Source organism: Moschus berezovskii, chromosome 17 (genome assembly GCF_049115385.1).
Source record: "Moschus berezovskii isolate FMDL1 chromosome 17, NW_MosBer_1.0, whole genome shotgun sequence".
Taxonomy (NCBI): domain Eukaryota; kingdom Metazoa; phylum Chordata; class Mammalia; order Artiodactyla; family Moschidae; genus Moschus; species Moschus berezovskii.
Window position 1 is genome coordinate 68,297,165 of NC_142476.1, and position 13,539 is coordinate 68,310,703.

Genomic DNA, 13,539 nt, shown 5'->3' on the forward strand with positions numbered 1-13,539 from the left:
AAACTCCCGGAGTTCACTCAAACTCAAGTCCATTGAGTCAGTGATGCCCCATCCAACCATCTCATTCTCTGTTCCCCTTCTCCTCCCGTCTTCAATCTTTCCCAGCATCAGGGTCTTTTCAAATCAGTCAGTTCTTCGCATCAGGTGGCCAAAGTATTGGAGTTCCAGCTTCAGCATCAGTCCTTCCAATGAATACTCAGGACTGATCTCCTTTAGGATGGACTGGTTGGATCTCCTTGCAGTCCAAGGGACTCTCAAGAGTCTTCTCCAGCACCACAGTTCAAAAGCATCGATTCTTCCGCGCTCAGCTTTCTTTATAGTCCAACTCTCACAACCATACATGACTAATGGAAAAATCATAGCTTTGACTAGATGGACCTTTGTTGGCAAAGTACTGTCTCTGCTTTTTAATATGCTATCTAGGTTAGTCATAACTTTTCTTCCAAGGAGCAAGTGTGTTTTAATTTCATGGCTGCAATCACTATTAGCAGTAATTTTGGAGCCCAAAAATGTCTGTCACTGTTTCCATTGTTTCCCCATCTATTTGACATGAAGTGATGGCTTTAGAAAAGGCAGAGGAACCAGAGATCAAATTGCCAGCATCCACTGGATCATGGAAAAAGCAAGAGAGTTCCAGAACAACATCTATTTCTGCTTCATTGACTATGCCAAAGCCTTTGACTGTGTGGATCACAAGAAACTGTGGGAAATTTTGAAAGAGATGGGAATCCCAGACCACCTGACCTGCCTCTTGAGAAACCTATGCAGGTCAGGAAGCAACAGTTAGAACTGGACATGGAACAACAGACTGGTTCCAAATAGGAAAAGGAGTATATGTCAAGGCTGTATATCACCCTGCTTATTTAACTTTTATGCAGAGTACAGCATGCGGAACGCTGGGCTGGAAGAAGCACAAGCTGGAATCAAGATTGCCAGGAGAAATAGCAGTAACCTCAGAGATGCAGATGACACCACCCTTATGGCAGAAAGTGAAGAGGAACTCAAAAGCCTCTTGATGAAAGTGAAAGAGGAGAGTGAAAAAGTTGGCTTGAAGCTCAACATTCAGAAAACTAAGATCATGGCATCTGGTCCCATCACTTCATGGGAAATAGATGGGGAAACAGTGGAAACAGTGTCAGACTTTATTTTTTTGGGCTCCAAAATCACTGCAGATGCTGATTGCAGCCATGAAATGAAAAGATGCTTACTCCTTGGAAGGAAAGTTATGACAAACCTAGATAGCATATTAAAAAGCAGAGGCATTACTTTGCCAACAAAGGTCCGTCTAGTCAAGGCTATGGTTTTTCCAGTGGTCATGTATGGATGTGAGAGTTGGACTGTGAAGAAAGCTGATGGCCGAAGAATTAATGCTTTTGAACTGTGGTGTTGGAGAAGACTCTTGAGAGTCCTTTGGACTGCAAGAAGATCCAGCCAGTCCATTTAAAGGAGATCAGTCCTGGGTGTTCACTGAAAGGACTGATGCTAAAGCTGAAATTCCAATACTTTGGCCACCTCATGTGAAGAGTTGACTCACTGGAAAAGACTCTGATGCTGGGAGGGATTGGGGGCAGGAGGAGACGGGGACGACAGAGGATGAGATGGCTAGATGGCATCACCGACTCGATGGAGGTGAATTTGAGTGAACTCCGGGAGTTGGTGATAGACGGGGAGGCCTGGCCTGTTGTGATTTATGGGGTCACAAAGATTCGGACACGACTGAGCTTAACTGAACTGAATTGATGGGACCAGATGCCATGATCTTTGTTTTCTGAATGTTGAGTTTTAGGCCAACGTTTTCACTCTCCTCTTTCACTTTCATCAAGAGGCTCAGTTCTTCTTTGCTTTCTGCCATAAGGGTGTTGTCATCTGCATTTCTGAGGTTCTTCATTCCAGATTGTGCTTCATCCAGCCCAGCATTTCTCATGATGTACTCTGCATATAATTTAAATAAGCAGGGTGACAATATAGAGCCTTGACATACTCCTTTCCCGATTTGGAACCCATGTCCAGTTCTAACTGTTGCTTCCTGACCTGCATACAGTTTCTCAAGAGGCAGGTCAGGTAGTCTGGTATTCCCATCTCTTGAAGAATTTTCCACAGTTTGTTGTGATCCACACAGTCAAAGGCTTTGGCATAGTCAGTAAAGCAGAAGTAGATGTTTTCCTACTGGTCCCATAAAATTCCTTTTTACTGAAGTCCAGGTTTGTTACTCCTTACCAGCTCCATTCACACAAGCTCTTGGGTAAACAGTAGATTTTCATAGAGAAATTTAGGTTTGAGGTCATTTGTTTATTTTTCAAAGATTGTCCTTTAACCTGCTGCCAGGTTCTGAAGAGTTACCAGCAGGCCACCTCTCACCATAAGGATTGGTCATTCACAGGAGAATAGGGCTGCCCTCCAGGCTGGGAAGTGAGCAGAGGAGGGCAGGGTGCAGAGGAGCCAAGCTCCCTTCCAGAGTTCCTCCTGCAAAGTGAAAGTCAAAATCTCCCTATAAACAGACCCTGTTGGAAACTCCAGGCCAGTGCACTCTCTTCAAAGAGCACATATTCTCATCATGCTCAGAGACCAAGACCTGGATTTCTTTTTCTAGTGTGGTGTTGTGAATGAGGTGTGTGTTTAAACTTGAACCTGGTCCCCTTCACCTCTCCAGGTACCAGACCCCACGAGTCTACGATCAGCATGAGGTCCTTATGAACCCATCCCCCACACTGCCCTTGAGCTCCCAGACATGAGAAACTGTCTTGTTGATTAAGCATCTGTTCCTTTCCACACACACTTATTGCTCATTCCCCTAGATTGGCCCTGGGAATTTAATATTTAAAAGAAGCTGCCCCACCGTCCAGGAGCTTATAGAGCCCCTGGAAGACAGACTGGGAGGATAATGTCAGAGGGCAGGCAAGGTCAGGGTGCAATGCAAGTGAGCAGAAGCAAGGAAATCTCAGGGCAAGTCATGTCTTCAGAGGAAGGAGCTTCTGAGCTGAGACTTGAACAGAAAGGAGGGCTTTGGAGAGCGACCCGAGAGGGGATTCTGGGCCAAAGGAGCAGCCCCTGCAATACGGAGAAACTGAAGGAACAAGAGCATATGGCATGTTTGAACAGCTACTAGAAATCCTACCTGTGTCTGCAGCCAGGGAGTTGAGGTAGGACAGATGGGCGGGGCCAGACCACAATGCACCAGTCTCATCTTAAGTGGAGACCCCTCAGGATTCAGAACAGCAGTGAAGTGAGATCAGGCTCTGGTGTTTGAAAGCCACTCTGGCTTCTCTGGAAAGGAAAAGTGCCAAAGATGGTTAAATAAGAGGAGCCCTAGTTCAGGCTAAAATAATCCCAAATCAGGGAAAAACAAGAATGGAGATGGGGGCTGGGGAGCTCCTTGGCGGTCCTGTGGCTTAGGGTTCTGTGCTTCTACTGATGGGAGCCTGGATTCCACCTCCTTGTCAGGGAACTAAGATCCCACAAGCCTCGCTGTGTGGCAAACACAAAAAAAGTTGTCAAGGGGGCTGTGAATAGGAGAGATAGACAGACGCCAATTAGCAGGAGGTGGAGACAGATGGATCAGTGAGATTGAGGGAGAGAGGTCCATGGTGACTCCCAGCTCTCTGGCATAGCTGTCTGGGTATGGGTGGGAGGTGCCACTCTTCAAGATAAAGAATTCCAGAAAAGCTGGTATGGCGAGAAAGGTGGTGAGCTCTGTTGGGAACAGTGAGTGTGAGTTATATGTGGAACAATCAAAGGAGAAATAGTTACCTGGACAGGTAACTTGATCTTTCTGTGCTTCTGTCTCCTCATCTGTAAAATGATGGCTAGAGATCTCTGAGATATCAGCTCAAAATTCTGTATTTACTAGATCCGTACTGGCTGGCATCAGTTCCAACAGCCAGATAAGTAAGGAACTTTGCCATGATGAGCACCAATTCTCTGCTACCCTCACCCACCATTGCCTAGCACCTAGGCTGCTCCAACTACCATTTCACCAGAGCTCAGGGTTGGGGGGATTTCAGGGACCAAGGATATTCCTTCGCAGTCATGTGTACACTAGCAGCCCTAGTATCTTCATTGCTAGGATTTATGAGAAGCAATGGGAGGCTGAGGATCTATTCATCTTATTGGTTATTTGCTTTTCTTTTCCCTTTAGATTTGTAAGATTGCCTTGTCTATCTTTTTCCTGTTGATTTATAGGAGACTTTTGTAAGTTTAGAAAAATACCCTTTTATCATATGTGACTCAGAGTTGTTGACTTTTGCCCTAATTTGTCAGTTTGGGGGCAACTTCTGCTTACTGAGACATCACAGTCTACCTCGAGGTGCTGATACATCTAAATAAATGTCAGTTGATTAGAGTACCAAGCCAGGAAGCAGAGAAAAAGTCTAAAAGACAAATATTGCTCTTGCTTAGCCAGGCCTTTATCAGAAGTGTGGGTCCCCACCAGCCAACAGAATTATTAATTAGGGCCACTCAACAGTGTATCTCTCTTAGGCAGATGTACAAATTAGATTATCAAAATGCGATGATAATCAACCTTCAACTAACGTAAGAAGTCTTATGAGTCACATACGCTAAAATATTTTAACCATCTCAAAATCTCAACAGTCTGGCAAAGTAAAAGTTTGTTTTTCACTCATATCCCAATTCAAGGCAGATGGACAATGGAACCAGTAATTCACTGACCTGGGCTTCTTTCAGGTGGTTGCTCTCCCCTCTATTCAGTTAATGAGAGGAGAAAGCAAGCAGTGCTCTTGTAGGGGAGGTTTTATAGTGGGTTGATCTTGGAAGTGGTGCAAATGCTTCTAATCTCAGAGAGAGAGCAGTGAGCAGCCCTGAAGAGAGATTGTAGTTCCCTGCCCAGGAATTGAACCCGGGTGGCCTGGATCAAAACCTGGAAGCCTAGCCCCCAGACCACCAGGGGTTAGAAGTCAGAAACAAAGAGGCCCTGGCTCTTTCCTCCATTTGAGATCAAGAATGTTTCAAAGAGGCAAAAACTCTAAAAACCAGGTACAAAGTTTATTGTTAGAGACACAACATAACTTGTGGGAGATCACACAGAGAAGTTTGTTTATTTAAGACAGAAGCAAGGCAGAAATACAACCCCAGAGAGATATCTCCATCCTCTCTAAGGAGGAGGAGCACAGTAAGTCAGAAACTAGACAGAAATACACACTCAGAAAGGAGTGAGAGAGAACACAGTTTAGAGGTGATTTAAATCACTTACATAGAACAGTCCTTCTGGGCTTATCTTTGGCCAATTATTTTGTTTCTTTTTTCACACCTGGCTGGTCTTAGGACCCTTCCCAATATGCGTGGGCAACTTTTTTTTTACTAAGATGAATCCCACTTCAGAGGCCTGTGGATACATGTCCAAACTTATTATGGGGTGGCACCCCTTCTTTTCTGACTCCCCAAGGAGGCTTCCTGTGCAAGGGCAAAAAGGAAAGATTTCCTCGACCTCAGGAGTAGTCATCTTACTTCATTTTACTCTTTACTTCAGCAGAGCTCAGCTTCTGCCCCTAGCTATGAACTTGGGGTGTCTGGGTGAGAACAAAGCTTCAGTTTCACTCCACTTAACAAATACCAGAGGCCCATCTATACCTTACTTCTACTCGCATCCAGAATCCAGAAGTCAGTCCCACAGCCACATGGGTAGAGAGGAAGAGGGACTAGAGAGTGTGCAGCTGTTGGAGACAGGAGGAGATGTAGTCTTTCTGTTCCCAGCAAACAGAGGGACTTTGGAATTGAAGATGCTAGTGAACTCTACCACTGCTGGTGCCACCTCCACAATGCCTTTCTGAGAAAAGCCCCCTAGGGGTTATTTCCGTACAAATGTGTCCCGTGGGTTTAAGGAATCACCTTTACCACCCTGATCATGAAACCAGAAGTAACAATAAGGGAATCAACCATCTATGAAGTGACTTGACCCAAAACCTTATTTAATAAGAAAAATCCATATTGTATGGCAACAAAGAGACCCAATTAGATCTTCTGAGAAGTTGGAATTGGGAGACGCACACAGGAAAAGAGGCTCACTGAACGGTTTCCAGCGACACCATGCTTTCTCCCCGGTGATTTCTCTGGCTCGTGACTTTGCTCACGGCCTCCTCCCTCTGCCTCCCTGTCTCTGAGTAGCTGGCCTGGCCTCTGAGTTCACAGCAGTAGGAGGCATCAGACACGGCTCCCTCACCCCAGCCCCTAAGTGTACACACTCTCACGCCGCCCACGCGTGTACCTTCTTCCTCTCCTCCTGTTCGGTGGCTTGCAGGCCTCCCCTGCTGCCGGAGGACTTCCCTTATGGCTCAGCTGGTGAAGAATCTTCCTGTGAAGTGGGAGACCTGGGTTCGACCTCTGGATTGGGAAGATCCCCCAGAGAAGGGAAAGGCTACCCACTCCAGTATTCTGGCCTGGAGAATTCCATGGACTGTATAGTCTATGGAATTGCAAAGAGTTGAACACAGCTGAGCAACTTTCCCTTCCTTTCTTCCTGCTGCAGGAGGCTCATTCAGCCTCTGTGCAAGGGATCCTGTTTCTACCCTGGGATTATGGACTCTCCAACCAGCACGTTGTCATCTTTCTCAATGAAACTTTCAACTTCCTCTCACTGACTTAGCTCCTTCTAGCATTTAAACACACTAAAAGTACTGAAGTATTTTTCATCTTTTAAAGACTTTTCCTGATCTACCTTTTCTCCTCGCCTTTAACAATCACACCTTTAAATGAGCTATCTTTAGTCACCATCTATAAATACTTTTTCATCCCTCAGTTATCACCTCCCCCAGCACAATCTGGTTTCCATCCTCATGCCCTGAATTCCTGCTCACCAAGAACTTGTGTACCCCAAGAACACTTCTGTTTTTTCCCTTAGTTGAACTTAACCCGGGTGATCATTTGCCCTTTTTTATTCCAACTAATGTGCATGCATGCTAAGTCACTTCAGTCATGTCCGACTCTGTGACCCCATGGACTGTAGCCCCGCCAGGCTCCTCTGTCCATGGGAGTCTCCAGGCAAGAATACTGGAGTGGGTTGCCATGCCCTCCTCCAGAGGATCTTTCTGACCCAGGGATCGAACCCACCTCTCTTATGTTTCCTGCATTGGCAGGCGGCTTCCTTACCACTGAGTCACCAGGGAAGCCACCTGATAATGTACAAATATTTCAAGCCTATATTGGGACTTCCCTGGTGATCCAGTGGCTAACACTCCAAGCTCCCATTGCAGGGGGCTCAGGTTCAGTCCCTGGTCAGGAAACTAGATTCCATATGCTGCAACCAAATAAATGAAATAAACGAATAGATATTTTAAATTATTCAGTGAAATAGCAGGAAGATTTAGAATTAACTACAGAGATAATATAGAAGTAAAGATTCATTACATTCATTACTATATGAATGTTAAATATAGGAATGATCTTTGTATATTTGATATCATAAGAATACGTAGCACTTAAGAGAGATTAATATATTAGAGAATAGTTGGGAATTTTGGAGATTCCAATTTAAATTAAATTATGTAATTGATTCAGATTTTTTATTTTTTTTTATTTTTTTATTTTGATTCAGATTTTTTAATGACAAATGTCATAACTAAAAATATTCTAGGGTTGTAAACAGTGTTGGGAAATTTAAAGGAGAAAAGGAAAGATATAAGCATCTGAATGCAGAGTTCCAAAGAATAGCAAGGAGAGATAAGAAAGCCTTCTTCAGCAATCAATGCAAAGAAATAGAGGAAAACAATAGAATGGGAAAGACTAGAGATTTCTTCAAGAAAATTAGAGATACCAAGGGAACATTTTATTCAAAGATGGGCTCAATAAAGGACAGAAATGGTATGGACCTAACAGAAGCAGAAAATATTAAGAAGTGGTGGCAAGAATACACAGAACTGTACAAAAAGGATCTTCACGACCCAGATAATCATGATGGTGTGATCACTCACCTAGAGCCAAACATCCTAGAATGTGAAGTCAAGTGGGCCTTAGAAAGCATCACTACAAACAAAGCTGGTGGAGGTGATGGAATTCCAGTTGAGCTATTTCAAATCCTGAAAGATGATGCTGTGAAAGTGCTGCACTCAATATGCCAGCAAATTTGGAAAACTCAGCTGTGGCCACAGGACTGAAAAGATCAGTTTTCATTCCAATCCCAAAAAAGGCAATGCCAAAGAATGCTCCAACTACCGCACAATTGCACTCATCTCACACGCTAGTAAAGTCATGCTCAAAATTCTCCAAGTCAGGCTTCAGCAATACGTGAACCGTGAACTTCCAGATGTTCAAGCTGGTTTTAGAAAAGGCAGAAGAACCAGAGATCAAATTGCCAACATCTGCTGGATCATGGAGAAAGCAAGAGAGTTCCAGAAAAACATCTATTTCTGCTTCATTGACTACAGCAAAGCTTTTGACTATGTGGATCACAATAAACTGTGGAAACTTCTGAAAGAGATGGGAATCCCAGACCACCTGACCCGCCTCTTGAGAAACCTGTATGCAGGTCAGGAAGCAACAGTTAGAACTGGACATGGAACAACAGACTGGTTCCAAATAGGAAAAGGAGTATGTCAAGGCTATATATTGTCACCCTGCTTATTTAACTTATATGCAGATTACGTTATGAGAAATGCTGAGCTGGAAGAAGCACAAGCTGGAATCAAGATTGCTGGGAGAAATATCAATAACCTCAGAAATGCAGATGATACCACCCTTATGGCAGAAAGTGAAGAGGAACTCAAAAGCCTCTTGATGAAAGTGAAAGAGGAGAGTGAATAAGTTGGCTTGAAACTCAACATTCAGAAAACTAAGATCATGGCATCTGGTCCCATCACTTCATGGGAAATAGATGGGGAAACAGTGGAAACAGTGTCAGACTTTATTTTGGGGGCTTCAAAATCACTGCGGATGCTGACTGCAGCCATGAAATTAAAAGATGTTTACTCCTTGGAAGGAAAGCTATGACAAACCTAGATAGCATATTAAAAAGCAGAGACATTACTTTGCCAACCAAGGTCCATCTAGTCAAGGCTATGGTTTTTCCAGTGGCCATGTATGGATGTGAGAGTTAGACTGTGAAGAAAGCTGAGCACCAAAGAATTGATGCTTTTGAACTGTGGTGTTGGAGAAGACTCTTGAGTGTCCCTTGTACTGCAAGGAGATCCAACCAGTCCATTCTAAAGGAGATCAGTCCTGGGTGTTCATTGGAAGGACTGATGCTAAAGCTGAAACTCCAATACTTTGGCCACCTCAGGTGAAGAGTTGACTCATTGGAAAAGACCCTGATGCTGGGAGGGATTGGGGGCAAGAGGAGAAGGGGACAACAGAGGATGAGATGGCTGGATGGCATCAGCGACTTGAAGGATGTGAGTTTAAGTAAACTCTGGGAGTTGGTGATAGACAGGGAGGCCTGCCATGCTGTGGTTCATGGGATCGCAAAAAGTCGGACAGGACTGAGCAACTGAACTGAACTGAACTGAACTGAAGGTTAATTTATTCCAAGAGCTATTGAAATGCATTGGAATGCCTGTTTGCTAGTCAAACAACTGAAGTACTTAAACAGAAAAACAGTAAGTTGAAGAATGCAATTCAAAAGTTTGTAAGGCCAAACCTTAATCAAAGATCTCCTTAAAAAATGTGATTGTAACAAAAAAGAAAGAAAAAAGAAGCAGCAGCTATGTAAAGTGAGCTTAAAACTGTAAGGAGATTTTATTTTGAAAATTGAGTAAATTAAATGCTAATTAAATACATAAGATAGCCTCTTTAGGGCCTCTGGTTCCTTGTACAAAATATATATACATATGGTAGGTGTTTGTGACACTCAAGAGTCACTATCTTATATGTAAATTTTGGTGTCATTAAGAATCTGAGTTAAAATGTCGATAATCGTAATGGTAACAATCACCTTGCATTTTACAGTACTTTACAATTTATGGAGTAAGTTGACATTCAGTGAGGTGGAGGCTGAAGTTTGAGAGAAGGAGGGTAAGTTGCCCCGTGGAGGCAGGAGGAAGGGGTGGATGATCAGGAGACAGCTGAGTGTCCATCTATAAAGTCCCCACAGAGAGAAGGGAACAAGGATCACCACGGCCCAGAATCTACCTTTTAGCCCCTTAACGCAGAATTTCTGACTTTTCAGTGTTCATGAGCTGACTGGACTCAGGGAAGAGACTGATGATGAAGGCTCTCTGCTGTTTTATCTACTCCTAAAGAGAAACAGCTCTGCAGGTCCACAAGCTGTGCCTCTGCATGACTCTGCATGACTAACACTCCTTGTCCTTCCAATTGGGACTGAACTGGAAGAACAGCCCTCACAGGGCTGCTTGTGTGTCAGTCCCGCCTCCTTCAGGCTGCGCGTTGGAAACTGTAAGGTCGGACCCTGGTGGCCTTCTTGGCTTCCCCTTCCTGGTGGCTATCTTGGCTCCTTTTTCCCTTCTCCATCCCCCGCCGGAGGGAAAAAGTCCCGCCAAACTGCTGAGGAATCTCTGATGTAATAACCCTCTGCCGAGATCTACCCCCCTTCCTGACCTCCAGAGTGACCAACCCGGTCTCACCACCTTGACTAGCTGACCATTCGCAATCTCGCATTCCCGAGCTTTACCTTATTTTAGGCCTGTCCAGGTTATATGATGCCACTTCCTGCCCCGAAGGCATAAAAATCGCACCCTGCCTTTGTTCGGGGCAGAACTCCTCGTGGCCATTCTTGCGGTCAGTGGGTTCTGCCCGGGAGCGCACTGCCAATAAAGCCTGTTACTTTCCCTTGGTGTCTGGGTTATTTCCTTACAGCTTGAGATGCCCGTTTCCGCGACCTTACAGAAACACATCCAGATTGCGTTGGAGTTGGGGGCAAGGTAGGGTGGGGCGTTACAGTAGAGCCACCCTTGGAAGTTATGCCTCAGTTGGCAAACGTGAATCCCAGAACTTCCAGAGGCTGAGAGCTCAGAAATCCCCAAGAACAAGTCCAGTGAGAGGAGAGCAGCTTTCATTCCCACCCTGCTGTGGGCTAGACGCTGGTCGCTAGTCCTTAGTAATGAGTAGAGTCTCAGATCTCAAGGGGTCACGAGCCTTCGAAGGATAAACATTGGTAAACAGGGAATTAGGTTCAAGGGGAGAAGAATTAAGTGAGGGGAAGGGGGTCTTGGAACACACTGGACACCAACATCACAGACCTGCTGAAGCCAGCCTGATCAGAAACATTTTGCTAATTGAAGGCAGGGTGAGGGAAGAAGGTGGCGGAGAGCAGGGCATTTTGAGGAGCTAAATTCAGCATAGCCTGGAAAGCAGAGGGTCAAGGCTGGAGGGAGAGAGAGGACTAGGAAGACAGAGCAGCCAAAGGAAAATTTACACTGTGTGTAAAGGAATGTAGACTTTATCCAGAAGATATAAGCAATGAGCAACATCATTTACTCAAAGAGACACTGGGTGGCTGGATACATGGGAGAGAGGAAAAGTTTTCAGTTTGTACACACATTTATACCCTTTGCATTTTGAACAGTGAAAATGATGACTTATTCAAAAGGTTAAAAAATAAACCCATTTAAAAATGTATTTTAAATTATCCTACTTAAAATAAATCTAGCTTTGTTCAGGCCTTGGGTGAGCAAAACCTACCCTATCAGCTTCTAATCTATGAAGTGTTTTCAACATTTTACATTCCATCAGAGACACAGCTCACCTGAGGGTTGATTCCAGTGCCCAAGATGTATAGATAAATAATTATAATATAAGCAAAATGATTGTTATCTTAGAGATATGGGCTTAGAACTTTGAAAGCAGAGATTGGGAGTGGGCAGTTTACTCTGCCTGAAGTCTGCTGGAGGTATCCTGTAAATAGGGTTTTGGTAGGAGGCAGCATGGAAATTGGAGGGTTTTTTTTAAAGGATTATTTTTATTACTTATTTACTTATTTGGCTGCATCAGGTCTTTGTTGTAGCATTGGAGATCTTTAGTTGTGGAATGTGAGAACTAGTTCCCTGACCTGAGGCTGAACCCGTGTCTCCTGCATTTGGCAGGTGCGGATTCCTATCCACTGTACCACCAGAGAAGTTAGAAATATGCTTTTCTTAAAAGGCCCGAAATGCTCTTGGAGGAAGATAGTTTGGTTTGATGATCAGGACACTGTGGAAAATAGTAGGAGGTAAGGCCAGTAGGCAGGATGAGGCTAAATTGTCCAAACTTTGTATGTTGTACTGGGGAGTATGGATTTCTTTCCTAAAATATTCAAATATGCCCTCATGGACATTTGTACTCTGGAAGCTGGTGAATAGGTACCTTTAAGATAATTTTTTTTTCCCAAATAACAGAAAAAAAATGAAAAGAACTTTTTCTACTTTTTGTTTTCCTCTCAAATATTTTAATGAAGTCTCCTAGTTTCCCCTGGTTAATATAAGAAATTTAAAAAATCAGTGTAACAAGTAAATATGAATGGGAAACCTCAGAAGCAAGTGAATAAACTTGTTCTTTTTCTTCCTTGTCAAATATTTTCATAGTTGTGATTTTTACATTTTATATAAGATTTTCTGTTACCAAGACTGTTCCTTGTTTTTATGTCAGGATTAACTAATATCAATGCTTTTCATCTTTTCCACGGAAATCAAAGCTTCCTGACGGTTTGCAGGCCCAAACCCTTGCCCACCGCTTGATTTCTTTGGCTTCTACAATTGGTTTTAGTTTTGGTTTTTTCAATAAAAAGTTTCTGGCTTGTCTTGGAAATCCAAAATAACTGGTAATGTGTGGTCTATATTCTGCATGACAATAGTTAGTAGGACCTGACTGGAGCCTGTTCTTTGTAGGCATCGCCCCCCTCACACCATGTAGCACCCCAGTTCCAGCCTGCCCTGAGTTCCACCCTACTCCTCTGAGCCTTTGGGTCTATAGGGTTGCCCTGGGCGTATAGGGCAATTGCTCTAAATTTCCACCAGAGGGCGCTGTGATCAGCGTTTGGGCAAGGAGGGCGGGGAGGAAGTGCTGGGAGCTGGTTCCACAGGCGGGAAAGGAAGCCCTCCTTTCCTTCCTGGAGAGAAGTCCTAAGGCACAGCTTCCCTTGACCCAGCTCAGTGAAAAGTCAGGACCAAGAGCTACTTGCAAACCACGTGTTTTGAAATAAAAGGTGGAGAAACAAAGCAAACTTTCTATTACCCCTGACACTTGAATACTACTTTGCAGTGAATACAACTCTGTTAGAGACACCTTGTTACTCCGTCCTCTGAGCGATCCTCTGTCAGAAATAAGGTACACTGCCCACCCCTGTACCAGTGACACAGGATCCCGTGTCTCTCCTAAGAGCACACAGCCAGCAAGAAAGAGGCAGGTGCCCCACCACAGCTGCTTCCTCACACTTTCCCTTTGACGGAGAGACAAAGAGCCCGGAAGAAGCCAGGACACCAAGAATACGTGTCTGAAGAAAGGAAGCAAGGGCTGGGCAGACCTGACAAAGAAGCTGAGATGTGTCTGCATGGCCGACTTCCTCACTGTGAGGCTGGCCTTCCGCCGCTGGGCTTGGGTGCCCACCTGTGTATCCTGGGCACAGTGGAATCTCAGTTTATATTTGGTGAATAAATAGATGAT